The sequence below is a fragment of the Mus caroli genome, unplaced genomic scaffold (assembly GCF_978045245.1).
Source record: "Mus caroli unplaced genomic scaffold, Mus_caroli_1 scaffold_9, whole genome shotgun sequence".
Lineage (NCBI taxonomy): Eukaryota > Metazoa > Chordata > Mammalia > Rodentia > Muridae > Mus > Mus caroli.
The window spans coordinates 28,654,102-28,664,041 of NW_028227264.1; positions in this window are offsets into that span (position 1 = coordinate 28,654,102).

Genomic DNA, 9,940 nt, shown 5'->3' on the forward strand with positions numbered 1-9,940 from the left:
TTTTTATCATTTTATATATTCTATTATTTCTATATTTCTTTTTGTTGTTACAATATTTGAGGACAGTCAAACACAATAGCAAAATTATTTTTTTCTCATAGAAATTTTGTAAGTGATACAGTCTAAAAAAAATCCTAAGGTGACTTGTGTATTATCTAGCTCACCATGTTTGTGAGCATAACTATTTTCATTCAGACAGCAAGTTGAATACACAATATTTTTGTCAGTGGGACCAATGCCAGTAGAGGTAGAATAAGAGACAGCTCTTGGTATAAATCTTATAAATCAAAAGCCATCTTGCTGTTGCTATAGGTTATGGCCTTAATTCTTGAGGCTCTGTATTTTGGGGTTACCAGCCTACCTGTTCATCTCTTCCAAATTGCAGCAGGGATACTGAACTGAACAATGAAATAGAATTGAGGGGTGACGCAGGATTGACCATTCAAGGATGTATCCATTTGTCAAGCTACCCACTCTCCTCTCACCACATCCTCTGCCCATCACAGTGTGCCCTGCTCTGATTCATATGAACAGTGTATAAAGTCCCAGGGATACCCTCCTGACATGTGACCAGATTGCTGTACAGCCTCTAGTGTTCTAGTAGCTACTTCGCTTGGCCCTTTAAGAAACTGAACTCGCTCTTTTAAATCAGGACAAGGGTCTCCTTATTCCACAGGAGCAGTAACTCAGTTATAGTTGTCCTGGTGGCCTAAAAAAGTCAATGCTGCCTCCAGAGATGTCTGACTTACTGCTTGACATAATTTATGTCCTGGGAGGATCTGATCAGTGCCTTTGTTTGGTAAAGCTCAGAAGCTTAAAAACTGGGGACACAGTATGTGATCTCAGATCACATGACAACAATACAACAACACAAAAGCTCCAGAACTCTGCAAGAGGTGTGTGTGTGTGTTTTCATTTTTCTTCTCATTTGATTTTTCAACCCTTGATCTAGGGAACAGAGTTTCTTTAGCATGGGGTGGCTGCCAACATAGCAATTCACTTCCATAATATTCAAAGTAACTCAATTGCAGTGAGACAGTGGCTGAAGAACAGACTGATAGCAGTGAGTCACAAGAGACAGCCCTTTAGCTTCTGGATATCAGTAAAGGAGAAGGCAGCTTCACTCATTGTCAAACCCAGCTTGTTTTCAACCTGGTCAGGGAACATGCTGTAGAGTTCAAGCTGAGTGTTTGCCATCAAAAACTACTGACCAATAGAAATGTAGATTGGTTTTTCCACTTACGTGCTTTTTGCTCAGACCCTGCCTCCCTGACTGCTTTCCTCCACAGGACCTGCATCCAGAGAGTTTTCAAGTTAATAGATGGTGTTTTTTGAATTAGGTATTGCAAGGAAACATGAAAAGGAAATAGAATGTGAGGTCCCTGCTCCCAGAATGACTAAAATCGAAAGATTCTGCATCCTATAATCTTCTGTTTTTCTTTTGAAGATTTTAAGCTCAGTCATTCAGCTGTTCCCCCCCCCCTTTTTGGGTCTGCCTTGGGGGACACTGAGGGGATCCCGTTTTATTTCTCATCAGGAACACATGGGCCAGCTCAGAAACGTCTAAAGTGTTAATTAATAGCACTCCCTCTTGAATAAGGTATAATCTTATACTGCCTTGGGATCAAGAACTTGGATACTAGAGGTTTCTGAGCAGTATGTTCAATGAAGAGAACTAGTAACTATATCGTTTTTAAACACTGGAAACCCCAAATTAAGATTTGCTTAGTGTTACCATTAGCCAATTTACTGATACTTTTCATTTCCAGGTAGATTTGTGGCAGTTAATGGTATTTTCTGATCTTGACTTACATACTGTAACTCCAGCCCACAGGTTAATATGCTCCAGTCCAGAGCCGGAATATTGAGACCTATGCTATTTAAGACTAACATGCAGTAGCAGGTCACTACATTGATGATGTGGTCTCTAGGTCCTGAACCATGTCAGAAATACGGAATCTGTGTGCGTATTTCATGCTTAGCTGGAGAAGATATGGATTTGAACATCTTCTGTACTTCCCTGGTTCTGTAGTCAGACACAGTCCTCCCAGCAGTTGTGATGTAATAACAGCTTGCAGAAGAAATTTATTACACACTACTAAGTCAATATAAAAGGCATACAATTATTTGATTTCTTAATGGTAATTGGCATGTAGTAGATACTTAAAAATGTATTTCTAGATTAAACCAGTAACAGTTTAATCTAAAACCCAGAGAAGGAAACCAACTTCTATAGCTTATCTCTAGTAAGTGAGCAGAAAAGTAGTCCCCATCCATTCTAACCTTCTCCATACGTGTTTCCTTAGTTTTGACACTTGCTACTTCACCTCTGTGAATTAGTATAGTTGGCGCTGAGATGGGGGAGTCTGCCATATTTGGGCTTGTTGAATATAGCAAACTGCTTCAAGTTCAGCAGACTCCAGCATGTTTGGCAAAGCCCTTTCCTGTCAGTGCTTTAAGAACATGTGGACTGAGGTGGAAATTTAATCTGCATGTTCATTTACACGTAACTCATCAAAACATTTTAAAGAGCTCTTTGAAGTCTGCAGCATTTTTCAATCTTTTCATGGAAGCTTTTCAAGTATTTTGGGGGTTTACATGGTAAGCTGTGTTTGGCTAAGGCCTAGGGTAGTAGACATTGGATGCTTACTGCACTTCAAGGTTTTTTGTTTGTTTGTTTGTTTGTTTGTTTGTTTCATTTTGTTTTTGAGAGAGGGTCTTTTTCTGTAACCCAGATTGTCGTGAAGCTTACTATGTTTCCCAGATGAATTCACAGAAATCCTTCTGCCATCAGCCTCACAAAAACTGTGGTTATAGGCACGACCTCCTCAATATCTTACATTGATTTAAACACTGTTTGCATGGGGTTTGTTGCTGTGCCAGTGGTTTCTTTCATTTCTAAATTGATGTTGTTCATTAAACTTAAATGGAAAAGGCACAAATTAAAAATCAAAAAGAGCTAGAATATTGTCACTTCTAATGGAAAAAGGGATGCTTATGGTCAGCCTTTGACAGTATTTTTGAGAGGACAATCATGCCTTAGGCAGTTCAAACTAGGAAAGGATTGTGGGGGTGGCATTTGACTTGAGAATAGCTAGTAGTCGCTCTCTATTAGCTGTCAATGCTTAGTTTGTCAGGAACTTTTGCTGCATTCTTTTTAGATCTACAGAATACTAAGAAAGTGCAGGCAAGAAATTGTCTGGCTACATCTGAGTTTTTGACAAGAATATTCCATCAGTAGTAGAGGTAAGATCTGAGAGAGATCAATTTTGATGATTATTAAAGTTTCTTTCTGATGGGGTATAAAGGTAGAGATAGATCAGGAAATACTAAAAGTAGATCATCACGGCATGAAAAACGATCGATTGGCTCAGGGAAGGAGGACAGTGATAGTAAACAAGGACTAGAATATACAACAAAGGACAGCTTTGGAATGAGAGGGGGGGGTGAGCACAGTTATAGACCCACTGATTTGATGTATTAGTGGAAATATCATGAGAAGTCAGGTGTATGGTTCTGTAGCTATATGGAGAGCTTTATGCTGGATAAATAGATAGCAGTTAGTAACTTTTAGCAGGATGGTCACAGGAGAGAAATGAGTCAGCTACTTGTGAAAGTCAGTAGAACAAGTTTGTAATTTTGAAGATGAAGATGTAGAGAAAGGGCACAGCACAGAAGGAAGTAGACTATTCTCCAAAAAAGAGATATAACATTTAAGGTGAAGAACACCAGGTTGATTAGAGACTGGAGTCTCTGAGGATTGAGGATGGAGATAGGAGATTTCACACGGTGAAATTAAAAGATGGAGTAGAAAACTAGGGGAAGGCTAGACAGAGTTTTGAAGACTAGAGAAGAGCTTGTTCTGAGATCAGAATGTCTTATTTCTGAAGACCTCTCAAGTATCTTTACTTGTAAGTCCAAATCATTGTAGATTTAAGCAGGAAATTCCCTCTCCAATGGTTATTTTTCATAACACTGGAAGGTGCCATGCAAACTGCTAGGGGAGGAAAATAATCATCTGTGCAATGTAGCTGTGTACCTTATGAACTTTCATGATATTGTGCCTGGCAAGATATGTCCACTAGTGCAGTAGAGGTGTGGCTATCATAGGTGTGGTGGTTTGGATATGCTTAGCTCAGGGAGTGGCACTATTAGAAGGTGTGGCCTTGTTGGAGTGGGTGTGCCCTTACTGGAGTAGGTGTGTAACTGTGGGCATGGGCTTTAGGACCCTCATTCTAGTTCCTGTGAGCCAGTCTTCTCCTAGCTGCTTTTGGAACAAGGAGTAGAACTCTCAGCTCCTCTAGCCCTACATCTACCTAGATGCTGTCATGTTTCCACCTTGATCAAAATGAGCCTGTAAGCCAGCTCCAATTAAATATCATCCTTTATAAGAGTTGTCTTAGTCATGGTGTCTTCTCACAGTAGCAAAACCCTAACTAAGACAATAGGGATAACCCGTTTTGCTTTTGAAGTATATTTAAGGCTTGTTTCACAGGAGGATACTCTTGCCTGGTACTGTAAACCTGGCCAAGAACCTGTGGCTGAATAGGCCTTAGTCCTACAAAAGAGGACCTACTACTGTATTGTTAAAAGGACATGGTATCTAACTATCTTCTAGATGCTCACCTTCATATGTATAAATTAATGGTTTGATCAGTCTTAATCATAGATATAAACTTCTTTTTGAATCAGTAAACAGTTAATATTGTGACTCACAATGTCTGAAAGTATACAGACTAAGTGAGTGTGGCAGAGTTGGCCTTAAGTGGAACATCTCAATTGTTACCTTCTTTCCAAGGCCTTAAAGATCATCAAGAATGAGGGTATAAAATATTGTAAGAGCCAAAGGTAAAACATCATTTTCTGCATACAGAATGACTGTTGCACTCATGAACTTGTGGTTACCTGGATAGGATTGGGCCAGTTATCATTTTATCGTGCCCAGGGATCAGGTCATGAGGTCCCAACTCTCAATGAGGGTCTATGGGGGGGGGGATAAAATGAGACCAAAGTAGGGGTGGGATTCAATGAAACAAGGGAAATAAAAAAAAAAGGGATGCATGTGAGTGTGTGTGTGTGTGTGTGTGTGTGTGTGTGTGAAAATACTCCAAACTCAGTATATACATATATGAAACTTCCACAGTATTGAATAGAAGTTTTGTAAATGAAGAGAGCTTGTTCTTAGCACAGGTTAGGAGTGAATAAAGGAGGTAATATGTGGCATAAGTTCATGTGTATGTGAGCATGTATGGTTTATGTTTCCCACAAAATGGTAGGCAGTATGGCTGTTGAACAACTAAGAATATAAGCTGAGCCTGATGGAACATACCTTTAATCCCATCACTTGTGAGGCAGAAGCAGGCAGATCTCTGTGAGTTTGAGGCTGGCCTGATCTTCAGAGTGAGTTTCAGAACAACCAGGGATACACGGTGAAATTCCGTCTGGAAAATACAACAAACAAACAAACAAACAAACAACTCCCCCCAAAACCCAAAACCTGGGAATATGTATATATGAGAAAGACAGAGAGTAGATATATATATATATTGCGGTTGAATAAAATATATGTGAAATATTTTTCAGTGAAATAAGTGGCCAACTGGCCTTGAATTGGTCATTTGATATAATCTTTACACACACACACAAACACACACACACACACACTCAGAGAGAGAGAGAGAGAGAGAGAGAGAGAGAGAGAGAGAGAGAGAGAGAGAGAGAGAGAGACAGACAGACAGACAGACAGACAGAGACAGAGAGAGACAGAGAAACAGAGACAGAGAGACAGAGATCTGTATAGATAGATGGATGGATGGGATAGACAGACAGATGGACAGACAGGCAGAAGAATGTTTTCATACATATTTAGAAACAGGGATCCAGACATTTTTATCAAATTCCTAGAGGCTTCCTAGACTTCAACTTATTCAATGCGATTGCTGCATCTGGGCAAATAAATAAGCCTCTTTCTCTTTGTTCTTTTTTGCAGTTTGACATTGAACCCATCTTTCTAGCCAGTTAGCTACTGTGGTCAACTGGTAGAGATTTAGGACAACTGAATTTCTAGAGTTTATTCTGTTGTGTTTTGGATATTATTAAATTATTTTTTGTTGCTTCCTAGTCACTAGCTTGGTGAAAGTGTTAAGCAATTTGCAGTTGGTTTGACATGAGAAAACTACATCTTTCAGTAGATAATTGAAACATAGTCACCTGTTGTCCCGGTTAAATTACCTAAAGAAAGACAGGGAGAGGGCTGCATGTGCTTAACAGGATATCTATGTGTAAGATGGGGCAAAACAAAATAAGGAAACAGAAGGGCTAAGAAGGGTGTGGTCTCTGGCTTGACTTTGGTGAGAGTGAGTTTGTAGTTTAAATATCAGTACAGGGTCTGAGACCACCAGGAGATTAAAGGGCCAAGCTCTAGAATTTTATGTCAGTCAGCCACTGGCCACACAGTGGGAGTAGAGGGGAAGGCCTGGGTGTGATGGGGGTGGGGGTGGAGATTGGGTAGCCATCTAAGGTTTCCAAGTAAGTTGGCTCCAGACAAACCAGGACAAGTCTCTGGAGAATGTAACTGGTACACACTGTTCACTTATCATTGTAGCAGCTAGAGGAAAGAGCTTGCTGACTAGAAAAACATTCTAGAAGGATCACCCACAGCATGTCTTTTAATACTGAATACATTGTAATTTCCCAGGTTAACTTTAAAGGCAGTCAACAAGCAAATACACATTAAGAATCTATTATATGTGCAAAGTTTTAAAATTTCTCAGGGTGACCTCTCTTCACAATACCAACGTGACTTTCAGATATGAGACCTGATGAAAGAGAACTCATCTTGTTCTATGTCATTATTGTGTTTGTCCACCTGCATTTTCTGCTAACAGAACTAAAGGGTTAGAAGAAGCAAGTGTGCTTTGGTGAAACCATGCCTTCTGGATCTAGGAATACTTGCCTCAATTTGACAAGAATAGAGAAAGTATCCAAGGAGCTAAAGAGATCTGCAACCCTGTAGGTGCAACAACATTATGAACTAACCAGTACCCTGGAGCTCTTGACTCTAGCTGCATATGTATCAAAAGATGGCCTAGTCAGCCATCACTGGAAAGAGAGGCCCATTGGACACGCAAACTTTATATGCCCCAGTATAGGGGAACGCCAGGGCCAAAAAATGGGAATGGGTAGGTAAGGAATTTGGGGGGAGAGTATGAGGGACTTTTGGGATAGCATTGGAAATGTAATTGAGGAAAATATGTAATGAAAAAAAAGAATATGCAGGAAAAACAACACGGAAAAAAAAAAGAATGGGTGCTTTCAAACTTTGGTTTGTACCAGGCTCAAATAGGGTTGTCAAACCTTTGATTCCAGTCTCCTACCTCCTGAACAGCAGTCTCTCCTCTTCCCATGGGGCTGCGTGGGATAATGACTTTGTTCCTTCTTGGTGCTGCTGCTGAGATGTCAGTTGAGCTGCCTAGGATACTTGGGGCTGTCTTTCCACCCCTAAAGTCACATGAAGCCATGTACATGGGCATCCACATGGCTAACCATTGACAATTTAGTGTACATCTCCCTATTGGTTTGTGCCAATTTATGTTGTATGGAGAGTATGAATCTAAGTGTGCATTGTAAAAACAACTAGGAAATGATGGATGTGGGTAAAATGAAGATCTAGGTTAGTACTAGAACATAAATGTAGCATTTGCCATGTACATAAGTCACTAAGTAAAATAAATAATGTGAAGCATTGCTTTGGAATGAGTTCCTGCACTGGGCTCCAGCACATGAGACTAGATAAGAATGGATCCCCTTTGTGTGGTAGGGAAGCAGGGGCACGGAATCAAACTGAACTTAGAAATCAGTTGATTATCTAACACCCAGAAGACTCTACCAATCCAAAGGAGCCCAGTAACCCATTAAAGAAGTCTTTTATTTACCTTTAATGGGAAAAAAGACACTTGATAGTTGCCAACCTGCCATTTACAACATTGCCCATTCCCGTATAGCCTGATAGAAACAGTTCTTCTATGCCTTGAAGAGTCCTTTCCATTTTTGTAGACTGCTTGCTGCCTGGTTAATGCCTTTGTTATGAAAGTCATTAGTTGCTTGAAATTCAATTTGTTGAATTTCTTTCTTTGATGCATTGCTTGCCAGCATGAAAGTTAAAAAAAAAAGTACAGAGAAGATGGTAAAAATTAATTTTAATATATTTCACTTAGTCCAATAACCTAAAAAAGATTCATTTTTACATATAATCAACATAAAGTTCTTGGGAGTTTTTCTGTATTCTTTCTTCCTGGAGATAGTGCTAGGAAGTGCGACATACAAACCAACTGGGGTGGACTTGCCAATTTGCACATTTGTGAGTAGTGGCTGCCTTAATAGGCAGAGTAGGAAACATATTGTATTTGCTGTGGTCATTAGTTTTTTCACAGGCTAATTCAGTCAAAAGTATAATTTTTTTTACTGCCTTGGTTTTTTAATTTATGTTTAGTAGGTGAAATATTTCAAAGGCTTAACAATATGCATTGGCAATACAAAAGCCTGCTGAGGCTGTGTCTGCCTGAAGAGTGTCTTGGCCTTAGGGTTTCTCTGTTTTGAAAGGTCACCATGACCAAGACATCTCCCATAAAGGAAAATGTTTAATTGGGGCTGGCTTACAGTTTCAGAGGTTCAGTCCATTATCATCTTGGTAGGAAACATGGTAGTATCCAGGTAGACATAGTACTGGAAGAGCAGAGAGTTTTGCATCTTGATCTGAAGACAGCCAGGAGGAGGCTATCTTCCACAGGCAGCAAGAAGGCTCTGGAGAACACTGATCAGCCTTAAGCATGTATATGAGACCTCATAGCCACAGTGACACACTTCTTCTAACAAGGTTGCATCTCCTTCAATAAGGTCGCACCTCCTAATAGTCCCATTTCCCTTGGGTCAAGCATATTCAAACCACCACAGTAAGAAGTAGAGCTGCTTTTGAAAACACCTTAAGACTTCAATTGGAGTCAGGACTCTTGTCACTGGGGACATAATATTTTTCCAATAGTTACCAATGTTGGCTCAGTCCATTATTTTGGGTGGGAGAGAAGATCATCTACACTTTACTGTAGATGTTCAATATCTTGGGCGTGAGAAGGGAACTCTGAGAGCTCCAGAGCTCATTGTTGAGCCCTGAATTGAGGCCAATGGGAAGCTGTGGAAGGTTCGAATTAGTCTGAGGTTAGCAGAGAGGTTTAGCCTCATTTTGGCCTGGAGGCAGAGTACTAAAACTCATGTAATAAAAAGGAAAAAAATAATGAAAACAATTTATGTGATGAGAATTTTTATACTTAACATATTCCTGTGACATCTTCTCTTTGACTTGGGGTCTAGGAGTAGGCAGGACTTATATTACCCTTCTTTTTGCTTCTTTATGCTTCAAGTCACTGTGGTCATACCTTCTCTGGTCACAGTTACCAATACCTTGACCTTTGAGCCTTGTTACCTGGTACCAGTGTATCCAGACCTCACTAAGAAAGTACCTGCAATATGGTTCTATGGAGGAGAAGGCAAGACCTGAAATAATTTATTTCCTTTTTAAAAAATATTTATTGAAATAGAATTACATCATTTCCTTCTCTACTTGTCCATCCAGCCGCTTCCAGTTATTACCTCAACTCCTCCCATGCCACTTTCAAGCTCTTTGATTATATTTGTTACATATATCTGTGTGGGTATATGTGGCCACAAACATAAATAGAACCTGTCATGTTCACTTTTGTGTATATGGTTTCAAGGCTAACCATTCTTTTTTGGACAACCAATACGGGGGCTCATCACTGGGAGGCTAATTTTCCATCTACCAAGATTTAATAGACTAATGTAGTTCATTGTCTATGATTGGGACCCTGCAAAATTTTCTCCCTTTTACTTTAGCATATTGGTTGATATTGTTATTTGTTTAATC